This window comes from Schistocerca nitens, chromosome 4 (assembly GCF_023898315.1).
Source record: "Schistocerca nitens isolate TAMUIC-IGC-003100 chromosome 4, iqSchNite1.1, whole genome shotgun sequence".
In the NCBI taxonomy this organism is placed as follows: Eukaryota; Metazoa; Arthropoda; class Insecta; order Orthoptera; family Acrididae; genus Schistocerca; species Schistocerca nitens.
In genome coordinates this window covers 883,469,711-883,483,298 of record NC_064617.1, presented here as the reverse complement: position 1 = coordinate 883,483,298, position 13,588 = coordinate 883,469,711, and the positions used below count along the sequence as shown (strand labels likewise).

The 13,588-nt window shown below is 45.9% G+C and overlaps 1 protein-coding gene across 4 annotated transcripts in view; it reads right to left on the bottom strand.

The window, feature by feature from the left end:
- Positions 1-13,588, bottom strand: part of LOC126253406 (histone deacetylase 5) — a 662,028-nt gene that overhangs the window by 204,778 nt on the left and 443,662 nt on the right. For 2 of the 4 annotated variants that reach the window (XM_049954709.1, XM_049954710.1), the window contains exon 1: positions 11,426-11,572. The exons of the other annotated variants lie outside the window; for them this stretch is intronic. The gene's annotated coding sequence lies outside the window, so the exon portion shown is untranslated. Of the gene's footprint in view, positions 1-11,425; positions 11,573-13,588 lie in introns of those variants that run through there. 4 annotated transcript variants of the gene reach the window in all.

Sequence of the window (13,588 nt, the reverse complement as noted above, 5' to 3'; positions counted from 1 at the left end):
TGTGGACGAAGAAAAGCGCTCCGATGTTCAGAAGTTTAGGTCTAACAGCAGCAATTACCTGATATTTATCGCTTAGTTTTCAAATTGAGAACCAGAAATAAGCACGATTTCGCCCAAGGGGGCAACTGTTGACTATCCATCACCAGCTCGTCACAAGCACACTCGTATCTTCGATTTATTAAGTTCTACCTCTCCAAAGCGTAACCTTGCAGACGACCATTGGCAACGACGACACAGCCATAAAGAGTGTGATAACAGCCTGAAAAGAATGACAGCAGCTTTTCTCATCGCCAGATATCTTGTCTTTCGCACGCTACGCAGCAGCTTTCATTGGATTATTTTTAGATCAAAATCGCAGTCGCACGCCCGATAACAAAGCTGCCCTTGAGGCGTCCTTTCAAACCGCGAGCACGTCGAATTCACGCTTCCGGCCGTGTGTATGATGTAGTCAGCAGGGCCATCACATTAACTTTTTTGGTTCTGATTTGAAAGAAACACATACCTCACTTCGACACACGGGATTACAGGAGCCTCCTTCTCAACTTCGGCACTCCATTCGTTGTCATTTCATTCGTTGTCAACAAGTATCTGAATAATTCTTCGATAAATAATTTCCATTTATTGTAAGGACTGTACCCGCTGCAATGATATGACAACTACAATTCTTCCGTAACTGTTTTATTGAGGAGTGACAAATATTTAACAACTCCTTTCCTCATCAACATGCAACGATTACTTTTTGTGTTAATATACACGACACGAAACGTAAAAGATGCAATTTTCTGGTTTTAAGAACATACACTGCGAAGAATGAAACGGGCTGCCGAAAGTCCTCTAGGTCGTATTTCGCTGCAGGTTATCATCAACGAATGAAATAAATCATCTACCACAGTTTCCGTGGGCATTAGGCTGGAGAAGGATGCTAGCGAGAAACCGTTAAAATGATGCTTCGGAATAACTCCCCACAACGCAGCTGTCTCACAAACGAGGATACAGCGTGACAACGATCTGTAACGGAGCAATAAACAGATCTGTCACGATACGAATTTTTAGAAGAGCTAGGATGAGGGAAAAGTAAGGAGGAAATGATGTGTTTCTTGAAATGGCTTTCTCCTCGGTGGTAATGTTTTTATTTGAAACAAACACTTTATTTCATTGGCGATTAAGCTTATTTCGCTCCCTTGGGTACTACAAAACCATATCGTACGAAAACTACGTTGTATGTGTTCACTAAAACGTTGGCACGTTACTATCCAAGCAGCAATGTGGAAAGATTTAAAATGTAGTGTTAAAGATGTGAAGTTGTAGACGCTCCTCGGGAAACGCATTACTTTCTCCATCTCGCGAATTGACCACGACGAAAACGAAGAAATTGCGAGGCACCTCTCGCCATCCGCCACAAGGTGTAAATTTAGGTCCAGAGCCAAGAGATCCGTCAGCACGGCCGGCGTAGTTGCCGCTGAGTAAGCGTCCGCATATACCGCGGCCGCCTGTCGCAACAGCCCATAATCTCGGTGAGCGGCGCGGCGTTTATCTCGCTCCTGCGGCCTGCGCTAAAAATAGCGGCCGCCCGCCGCCTCACCTGGCCGCGGCTCCAGGAGGCCGTGCGCGCGCGCAGTGTCACCAGACCCGTCGCGGGCACAAACGTATCACCTAAGGAGGTTCTTGACCTCTGTGTCAGTGACGGTTGTTTGATTCAGCTGCCCGGGTTCGCCAAGCTTTTTCGAAGATGAAACGGGTAAAATAAAAATAACTGGCGATATGAATCTGCGGCGTCTGACAGCACACGGGCTCTGCACACGTTGAAATTACTATAACGTAGTTTAATCATAAAAAAGAGATTCGGGTTTAAGGTCCCGTCGTAAATTACGTTCTCATCGATAGAACTCACGTTCGACAATAATAGGAAGTGAAATCGACCATACATGTTACAAATTAACCGTTCCAGAATCTGAATATGACGAAAATAATAAAAGTTTGTGTCAGAATGGGATTCGAACCTGGGTCTCTTGCTTACAGCGAGTTGTCATTTGTAACTGATCTGATCACCTCTCCATCAATTCATTTCTTTCATTTCAGTGAATCTAATAAAGATGATAAACTTTAAATAAGCTGCCGGCCGCGGTGGCCGAGCGGTTCTAGGTGCTTCAGTCCGGAACCGCGCGACTGCTACGGTCGCAGGTTCGAATCCTGCCTCGGGCATGGATGTGTGTGATGTCCTTAGGTTAGTTAGGTTTAAGTAGTGATAAAGTTATAGGGGACTGATGACCTCAGATGTTAAGTCCCATAGTGCTCAGAGCCTTTAAATAAGCTAACGTGCCGTCTAATTAAATTTCTCGAATATTTATTGCAAAACGATTTAGAAAAGATATCTGCACGTTGCAAAAATTGGCAACTGACCCTAAATAACGAAAAGTGTCAAGTCATCCACATGAGTGCTAAAACGAATCCGTTAATTTAGAGGCGGTAAATTCAACTAATTACCTAGCAATTACAATCACGAACAACTTAAATTGCAAGGAACACACAGAAAATGATGTGGGAAAGGCAAACCAAAGACTGCGTGTTACTGGCAGGACATGATAAAATAAGGGAAATCAGAGCTCGCAAGGAAACATGTGTTCGTTTTTTCCACACGCTGTACGAAATTGGAAAAATAGAGAATTATTGTGAAGCTGGTTCGATGAACCCACTGTCGGGCACATAAATGTGATTTGCAGAGTATCCGTGTAAATGAAGATGAAGCGCACAAGACAATAAAAACGTTGTACTATTACATAGCAAACTATCTCCGTGCTACGAAGGGAGCCGAATATATATATATATATATATATATATATATATATATATATATATATATATATATATATATATAAGGTTCAAATGGCTCTGAGCACTATGGGACTTAACTGCTGTGGTCATCAGTCCCCTAGAACTTAGAACTAGTTAAACCTAACTAACCTGACATCACACACATCCATGCCCGAGGCAGATTCGAACCTGCGACCGTAGCGGTCGCTCGGTTCCAGACTGTAGCGCCAAATATTCATAATTACTTCTGTTCCCACCAACAATTATGCTGCTGCTCAAATCCGGAGTAGTTTAAACATCTTCCTCCCACGAGAAGCACAACTTGGGCGGAAAAACGCGCCAAAGTGTGTATATTACGCGTGGTTTTCGCGCAGCGGGAAATGCTTCCTAGTACGAACGCTATTATTTGCCAGCAGAGGCGGCAGCTAGTCGCTGGTCGAAGCTAATTGTAAGCTCTAAATCTGTCGCACTATAAGCGCAGCCCTATTACGTAAGTTATCGGTTACCTAACATTGCCAAGCCCAAGGTTCCCTTTTCCGCGCGCGCGTTAGTGTGTGTGTGTGTGTGTGTGTGTGTGTGTGTGTGTGTGTGTGTGTGTGTGTGTGTACGCATACATCCTACCGTCGGTACGCTTTCAAGCCAAGCAGCGCACACAAGAAAAGAAAGCTGCGGGAAGCGCACAAGACAATAAAAACGTTGTACTATTACATAGCAAACTATCTCCGTGCTATGAAGGGAGCCGAATATTTATATAAAAAAAATAAAAAAAAGGTTCAAATGGCTCTGAGCTTGCGAAAGCCTCCCCACACAGTGTCACGTGTTAGTCATCCAATAACTTCACTTCACTTGACAATTAACTTCACATCAGAAGAAACAGTACAGAGAAAAAGTTGAGGGTACCGAGTATCTTAAATATATTCTTGAAGAGGTAGTCTGTCGTAGCCTACAGTACTCTTTTCGAGATCGTGAATTTCGTTAAAATGCACATAGTTCTCCGTTCTTGATTATCTAGGCCCATACGTTCTGCGTACCGTATTGACCGCACTTCCAAATACTAATTACAGCCAATACATATTACCTAAGAAAATCAATTCGCGGACTTAGAGAACATAGTCTGGATTGATTAATTCTTTTATTACGTTATTTCACAAGTTCCATCTACTTTCATCACCAGAGTCTGTAATTAAGAACTAACTTTAGTGTCAAAGGCACAGTTTGTATGCCAGTAGCAAGTGTGTGCGCCGGCCGGAGTAGCCGAGCGGTTCTAGGCGCTACAGTCTGGAACCGCGCGACCGCTACGGTCGCAGGTTCGAATCCTGCCTTGGGCATGGATGTGTGTGATGTCCTTAGGTTAGTTAGGTTTAAGTAGTTCAAGTTCTAGGGGACTGATGACCTCAGAAGTGAAGTCCTATAGTGCTCAGAGCCATTTGACCCATTTTTAGCCAGCAAGTGTGTGCCAGCACTGAAGACTGTATGTTCGTGACCTCCTGGACCGAACACTTGCACAGTGATGCACAAACCACGTGGCCAACGCGCTCTCCGCACGTAACCCCTCAGGATTTCTTCCTACGGGTTTATGTGAAAGACCATGTGTGTACGTGAGCTTAGAGATATCCGCGGAAGAATTGCGGATGCAACAGCCTCTATTATACCAGACATGCTTACGTGCAAATGGGTTGGGACAGAGTACGGTCTAGGCATTTCACAGGTTACAAAAGAAGCCCATCTGACAGTGCACGAATTTTTTGTACAAAACATTTTTAACTACTTTACATGATGTCGCAAACAGCAAATTCCAATGTCTCTCAGGTTTTTGTTTGTCATATTTGGAAATCAGAGAAGTTTCATGTGGACACACTGTACTCTCTTTTTGTAGCTCTTGATATGGTATAAAAGAACGCTTTATTAGAATGTAATTATTGGTAAACGACGGGCACTGCGCATACCTCAATTCTTGATTCCAGTAATATGCCGTCTCGCATCACATCACTATTTTCCTCTACAAATCCAATAAGTTTCGGAGCTACAAATCCATTTTCAAGAACTGTGCCATATCTGCTTCTGATTATTAACTGGTAGCAAATAAAGAACACAATTTTTAGTTTTAAGAGAAAAGTTTCTCAGCCGATATTTGCGAACAAACTTATTGGTGGTTGCCCTCAATTGGCCACAAAATATTTTGCCGTCCGCAACGCTGAAAAAAAAAAAATCTACACACATTTGGAATGATTTCACATGTGTGCAACAATTTACGTGACACAAATGACGTAATTCTATGCGCGACTAAGGAAGTCAAGCTTGTGTAAACATAGTAATTTTTTTTACATTGTTGCTTACACTGCATAATAGGCGACTCAAATTACTCGTTAAAACTTGCTATCTGCATTGATAATTGTTATATGTTATTCTGATGTAAATATCCCACGCAAAAATGTTAATGCAGTCCCTGAAAATGCAGTCGTAGCTCCGAACGCGTGGGACTAACAGAAAAAGGAAGTACCACGACTGAAGGCGACGTGTCACTAGCGAAAACACCCCAAACCTAGGAGCTGCAGCAACTGAAACCGCGCTGGCCGGTCCATTCTAGCGGCGTTCATTGACGGTCCGGCCCATTGTGGAGGGCGGCGACAAAGGCGGCGCTGTGCGTCGCTTGGCCGCCGGCGCCACTCACGCTGACGTCGGCGCCGTTCGCAGAAGGGCCTTGGCACGCGCAGCGGCGCAGGTGCCGGCGCCGCGTGACGCAGGCGCGTGTTTACCAGCACGCGTGACGCACGCGGGACCGCACGTGGAAACTGCACCAGGGGAGCCCACATTCGCTGATCGCTGTCCATTGCCCAATTCTCCGCCGCATATGTGTGTCTAATTTTAGAATTTGTCTAAGAAAAATGAACTGCAACTGACCCACAGGATTACCAATCTACATAATTTAAATCTATTTGTAGCACAAAAATTAATACTCGAAATGTAATCATCGCAACGATTCATACAATTACCCAACTGTGAGACAAACGGCCAATGCCTTTATGGAAACATACGAGTATTTGCGGCTGCCTGCGGAACCGTAATTGTACTCAGGCGTGCACCTCTTCTTTGGAAGCAAACTGACAACCACGAATGTCTTCTTTACGAACGGCTCCGAAAATACGGAAATCTAACGAGCAGAGATCCGGACTGTACGGAGGACGTAACCGCATTACCAGCGAAATTTCTGCAGCTTATTCAAAACTTAGGTATCACGTGCGCGAACATTATCCTGTAACAGAACGATACCGTCCGTCGACGTTCCTGGGTGTGTGGCCTTGATGGCGCGCTTTAATGTTTGCAGAGTGTCCACGTACCTCTGTACGTTAACTGAGGCGCCGCGTACCAGAAAGTTAATCCGGGTCCTTCCAGTCAAAGAGAAAGGTCATCACGATTTTCCCGAGCTGGCGTACACAACTTTGGATTTTTTCGGTGGGAGCGAAACCACATGATGTCACCCACAAGAACACGGGACAGGAAACGATATTATCCACAGTTACAATCTTCCGCTCCACCGTGAGGCTGTGTGGAACCCATTGCGTACCGACTATCCGGAACTTCAGATGCTCTGTCACGATGGCGTGAGTAGTACTGTGACGGATGCCCAACATACGCCGAAAATGTCTTCCATCGTCCGCAGTATCTACCTCAGCAGTGACAGAAGGGTGATGCCGCGATGAGCCTGTCCTGACCGACTGGTGTTTTCAATCATACCTCACATTCTCTAAACCGTTTATTCTTCGTAGACACAAGCACACGTGACATAGGCCTACTGCGTACACTATACACAGCAGACACTGACACACCTTTCGCAGCCAAAAACCACAGCACTCCTCGCTGTTCCCCTTTCCCGGCCTCAATAGTGAAGTCGGAAGCACATACCTGTACGACTCGCTGACGTCACGTAGAGCACGCCTGTCAGACACGTGGTTACGGCCATGAACGTTCGCACTGTTCCTTCACGATTCCAAATAAACGTCCGCGCCATGCTCTTTACACAGTCTGTCTCGTTTTCATTTGACTGCTCCTTTTACATTTAAGATAGTGTGCTACTTACTGACCTGTAAATGGTGAGAACTTTGTCATAAAGAAATAAATACACTCTTTCCACAGCACTTACGCAACAGAACATGTAACTAACTCGCTGCTAGTACTTAAGAATAGCAACTGACTTGAAAAGAAAACCCAGTATTAACTTTTTCTTCTGAAACGTTAATACGTCTTCCTTTCGTGGTGCCATTTCTGATTTAACGTAGCCGCGGCCTCTGCTGTGGGCACTGAATATCACATCACCACGCCCCATCAACCTACAAGCAGATTATTAACCCTCGACTTATCCAACCAGTTATAGGGTGGACGACAGTGTAGCTCGGCATTTTGCATGCTAACAAATCAGTACCGGAAGTGAAAGAAGCGACAGTGCTGTAGGACAGATTCGTACCGCTAGTCTGGCATTTACTCCGCATGAAACTAATCGGTATTCGTGAGCTCCTCATGAACCTAAGCAGTAATCGCAATACGGGAGAGAATCGCACGCGGCTGCTGACGCAAAGGAAACAGCAGGTCAGCCCTTTCACGATCTCCTTAAAGACAGTTTGCTGATGCACGGAAATACACTAAAGATCAACGACCAGATACGCTCCGTGACTACGGCTATACGTACTTCAGCAAGAGACTGGTTATAGTTCTGTAGATTTCCATAATATATACAGGACTACCATCACATTGACTTTTCTACTGATAACATGCTTCTGTAAACTTCAGCAATATCTACATCTACATAAATGTTCTAGAGGCCAATTCACAGTGGATGGCGGAGGGTGTTTAGCACCCATCCAGTCCTTACCTTTTCTGACCCACTAGTAAATGGAACTACGGGAAATTGCTAATACAAACGTCTCGTACGCAAAGTGTTTCGTAATTGGGCTACACTTTCTCAGAATCCTCCCTGTGGTCTACTGAGATACCGCACATGAAGATTTTACGGCAGTTGGTACCAGAACGTCTGTCCGCAGCAGGAACATCGCTGCCCTCGAGAATCACGCCCTCTGGTGCGGCAGCGCCACCAGGAAAACAGACAGCGTGCACGGGCAGAAGTTGTCAGTTGCAAGTTGTCAGTCAGTCAGTCCGAGTCTCGCTAGGGAGTATCTGTAGAACGTTGGTCGTGTCTTCGAGTCTTCAGGTCGTCCAATGAGACAGTGGCCGATAAATAGACAGTGGTTAGTCTTCAGTAGAAGTGCAGCAGTGAACAGAATTATCATTTATGGGGACTGACCGCCTGCCAGAGATTTCACTGAGAACTGTTGGTTTGGAACTGTTCTTTGAATAATACACCAAGAAAGAAGTTTAGTTTTCTTCCTTCAGTCCAGAGAATATTATTTACTCCGAGTTGACGCAGGACTGACAGGCTAAATTTCCATTCTACAACTGCCATAACCAGTGTTACCAAAGTTGAGTAACATTCACTGTTCTATGTTACTTTCATTGTGTGTGTGCTGCCACAGAATCCACGCATTTGTCCCACCAGAAAGGACACAATTATTAGTCTTTTTCAGCGGCACGGAGATTTTCATCAAAGTGGGCGCTCTCAGTCCACGACACTCGCAATACACGACAGGCGTGCACTCGAAATCCGTACAATTGATCCTATGCGCTAGTTATAGTTCGTGCCGTTTCGCAGCGTTACATTCTGTTATTTAATAGACGTGATTCAGTCACGTTTGTCGCTGGATAACGGGATAAATGAAGATAAACACAACAAAAACTGGCATTCGATTAGATCTAACACCGGATGGTAGCGTTAGAGAGTGATGAATGCAAATCATGGCACAAAACTGCAGTCTCGGTAAAGGAAAACTGAGACGTGGTGAAGCGTAATGACACATGAAAGAGCGCGCTGTTCGAGTGTTAGGGAACCGAAGCGCTCAGACACGAGGGAAGCTATGTCCTTGAGAACCGGGCCGGGTGGCTAAGACGATGGTCACATGTTGGAGGGCGGTGGTTCAAATCGCCACTCGACCATCCAAATTTATGAATTCCATTGTCTCCCTAAATCCCGTGCAGCAAATGCCGGGATGGCTCCTTTCAAAACGATAAGGCCAATTTCTTTTCACAATCCAGGCTTGTGCTGCGATTCTAATAACACCATCATCGATATGACGTCAAAAGATCTTTTCCTCCTCGAAAAATCGTGTTGTGTGAATACGGAAAACGAGTGGTCAGAGAGACTATCAGCTGCAAAGTAACGCCTCCGAATTTTGTGTGTAAAATCTCTTAAAGCTTTTTAAATAAAACAAACTTTATTAACATTCTACCTTTTCATTCATCATGCCTACATATTTGCAGTCCTCTGCCGCTACAGGGCTCCGAATTGTAGCGTGTAACAAGGCGGTATGTAACGTGACTAATTTCGTACATGAGAAACAGCGTGCTTAATCGAGTTTCGAAGTCAAAGAATTCGTCCACACATGGAGCCCTGCCATGCCAGGGACTTTATTGTGAATAGCAGAGTAATCACGTAGATGTAGATAGCACCCTCTCCCTCAGCTTGTCAATGCCACACGACACACGAGCGCTGCGCCATCTGTAACAATCCGACGCCTTGGGTTCACTGTGATCAGTCATCCTCCATACAATTCCGACTTGGCTCCATCCTATTTCCATCTGTTCGCAAAAGTTAAAGAACACCGTAGAGGCCTTCACTTTGATACGAAGCGGTGCAAATACAGGTGTTCTTGCGAGTCCGTCAACAAGGTCAGTAACTCGACAGTGGCGAGAAAGGGGGGGGGGGGGGTAGGGGGGAGAGTAGACCCGCGTTTAGTGACGTGCCAGCTGGGAAACACGACAGCGTTACGGAGATGCTCGACGCACGCTACAAGAGAAACGCGCTGCTGTGCGATGAGGCTTACTGTTAATATTCTGATAGCGCCCGTTCCAGGCAATAACTACGTTCTCCCGCATACATCTTGCTAAATGACCGAGATGGAGAAAAAATCAGATAAGTTTACAGCCCATATGAAAGACCGACAGTCACGTACCATTCGCGAAAGGAAGAGGTGAGGGAAAATTATAGGTAAGGTGGTTTGGGGAGTATAGATGCAGAAGCAGGCAAAGTAATTAAGACTTACGTGCATCACTTGAATTTACTCTAGGAAACCACGTACGTAATGCCAGTAAGATACTGTGATAAAACAAAATGACGCGAGTCAGTTCGTGATACATGAGAGGTCAGCAGGCGCCTGGCCACATACCACGCTAGATTCCCAGGGCGGACGTTGCACCTTTAACAAGGGCGCCGGTTCACTACTCCGGCCTGGTCAAACACCAGCCGAGGTCAGCCTATAGTGGCTCCGCAGTGGACTCAAAGCTAAATACGAAATGAACAAGCTAAGGAAAGAAGAGAAGGCAACTGGAAAGCGCTCATACTTTACTCTTCAACTCGCTGTTTACATGTACCCGCCGACATCAAAGGCCACAGAGCGCCTCCCCGTTTGTAAACAAGGCAAAGCGAGCCGCTCACCCGTGGAATTTCCTATCTCTCGCCGTGGCCTTATCGACCCGGAGACCGACGCGACCCATTCGTTGTCTTCTTCGTCCTACAGAAATTCTACGAAGATCTCCTCGTTGGGCTTGTTTTTGCAAGTTTCAAAAAAGAAACGCGAGACTTTTCGCGTCTGCTGTTAAAGCTAGGGAAATTTAGCTACGTAATCCTCGTCCACTGTAATAAACGCAACCGACAATGCTTCGGAAGTATACAACACTGACGACCCAGCTAAATTTTCGTATTTGCATGTGATTTTTCTGCTGTCTACTCAGAACTTCATAAATGGTTTCACAGATTACGAAACGCCACAATTCTTTAATGCCGTGATTAAATTATTGCATATGCGTGAAACATGTTTCGAGGTCAGACCTCATCTTTAGACAAATATGCCAATACAAAAATGTTAAAACTTGCATATATGTAGCATGGTGTATATTTAAGTTAAATTTTTTTATACAGCCTATTTGCCTGGAAACGTGGTCATAATTATAAGTCACGATAACAGTCAACACCACTGTACGAAAGGGCTTACTGTAAATTCGTTTCTAACAAAAACTTTCCCAGCAGTTCCGCTCATTCGAATAATAAATTATCGCGGTTTGCGTCACACAGAAAAGATTACCCCATTAACTGTGTGACACTCGCTTCCGTATACAGTTACCGTCTTTAGTTTTCGACGTACTACACGGGTGCACCTTCTACAACGCTCTTTGCCATTATTCAGTGCCTCCAATATCGTTTATTTGATCGATACGCCACCAAAGGCCACAAATCTATATTTTGAAGAGTTGTGGAAGCAGTCCCGTGTCTCATCTTCTACAACAGCCACATTTCGTATCCAGCGGTCGCGCAAATCTTCTCCCGGATATTTCTCAGCGTACTAAAGCGCCGATCCCGTACACGGAAAAAGACTACCCTTTACTGCCCGCAAGACAGTTGACGACAGATAGCCATTACAGGTGAGTGAGTGGAGCGAGCACACTGAATGCCCGAGCGAATCGACCGTTCGGTGAGCTGAGACGGCACTGGAGAATGTTTTGCTGTACCCACCTAGGCGAAGATCGAAGACGGTGGCTGCCAACCTGGCGGCGACACGGCTACGGGGGCGGCGGTTGCTTGCTGCTCCTCGGCCAGGTCTCCACGCCACGAGACGCACTCACAATTCCGTTCGGCGTCGACCAGACTCGACGCTCTTACGGCGGCGCCTCGCTTGCTACTGGCGGCCGGCAGCCAGGCAGGCAGCCGCGAGCGCCGCCGCATACCCACCCAGCGCCCCTCACGCGCCAATGCTGCCAACCTCGCGACGCCCCTCAGCAAAGATAAAAAAAAAATAGGAAGTTATGCGGTCGAGGCGCTGCCACAGCGAGTACACATCCGCGCCTCACTGTGGGTGACGCTCCGCTCGCGATTGGGTTTTCTTCGCACTCCGAGCTTCCGCGACCATAATGCGTCTTATAATGTTTAAAACAGATATTTGGAATGAAATTGCGTTACAGCCTAGTGACCGACAACTGAGCAGAACAGCAACCACGAATTTTCTCCAAGCAAATACGTGCTATACAAAATGCCGTTCGCGTCACAGCTAAATGGTCTTCGTCGCAATGTAACAAGAATCTACTTCACAATTTGTGTTCGTAGGCTGAATCGGGAACACACGTTCCGACTTACCTGTTAGGTTTACCTACACGGAAGTGGTCCGCACTCACGCTACAGTAATCGTGACACGTCTTCGACTTGTCTCACGGCTAAGACTGAAGCGCACGCTTTTACCGTAGAACGGTTGTTCCTTTCGATAAAAATATGAAACTCGCAAGAAATGGTATGAGGACTGGCTTCTGAAAAAGCAGGCAGAACAGCTACATCAACCAGTTAAAAGAGCACACCGCTGAGACAAAGGATTATAATAATTTTCTACCTATGGATGAGACTTCGTAACTGAAGCTACTTTCACTTGTGAAAGCCGATAAAAAACAGAAAACTGTTAAAATCATTATCCACTCATAAGGAATTGACAGCAACACTCACATCTGAATCTTCTTGACAGTTTAAAGTCGGTTGACCATTTGCCTGCGAAAGGCAAAGATTCCGGTATGACGAGCAGTTTTAATCTGCCAGAATGTGTCAAATCAACACACACTTCACTTCACAGTGGAGTGAAACTTCATTCTGAGAACACTCACATCTCCGGAATTGGAGTCCATTACTCTCGGTAACATCTTTACTCTCAAAACAATCAGAGAGATAACATTAGCACAACGACGGCTCCAGAACATCGTCTGGAGATGAGATTTCACTGCACGTTAGTATGTGATGACTGCCTTCCTTTCCTAACGACGTGGTCCTTGTCAGAGTCACTCTGACTCGAGAAGTTTCCTCCGCTTATTTCATTCAAGCAGCTTCACGCGCTCCGCGATTGTCTTGTGCCTCGGTTTTTTAGTTCCACGAACGATTTCCCGCTTCATGAAATTCAATGACTTATTAATTACTGGTGTTCTTGTAACGATTTTCTATGTTGACAAACTAACACCATCTCTAAGACAAATGACACTACAAATTAGCACAACACTAACAGAGCTCACTTAGCACATGTGACGCGCTGACACGAAGACGAATCGCTAACACCACAAGTGGACCCTTAAGCGAGTCGCGCACACGCTTTCGTGTGGATATCTGCACACGCGCACAGAAGAGGTGAGTTTCTGTTCTTCTCCAGTCGACTGTACAATCTTGTTTAGCTGCAGAGCTTCGTACGCACGCACACTCCGGTTCACCTGACCAGGTTTACCTGACATCTATACCGGAACGAAACGCGCGCGCGCGCGCGTGTGTGTGTGTGTGTGTGTGTGTGTGTGTGTGTGTGTGTGTGTAAAGGGGGCTGAGTTCACGTCGCCCCTTGCGCCGACTACCGTTCACCTCTGTACACCAACAGCACCGTTTGTAGTGGCCTCTGGCACATTCGGCCTGGAATCTCGTTGACTGGGGCAGAATTGTCTTCTTTGATGAGTCCCAATTCGAACTGAGTCCCGATAACCCACGAAGACATGTTTGGAGAAGCACCGGACAGCGGTGAAATACCAGCCTGACTGTTGCTCGGCATATGGCACCACAACCGGGAGCGATAATCTGGGGTGCTACTTCTTTTTACAGCAGGACCCGTGTGGTGGTCATCCGCGCGACCCTTCCAGCGGAGCGTTACGATATTCTACGCCGTTT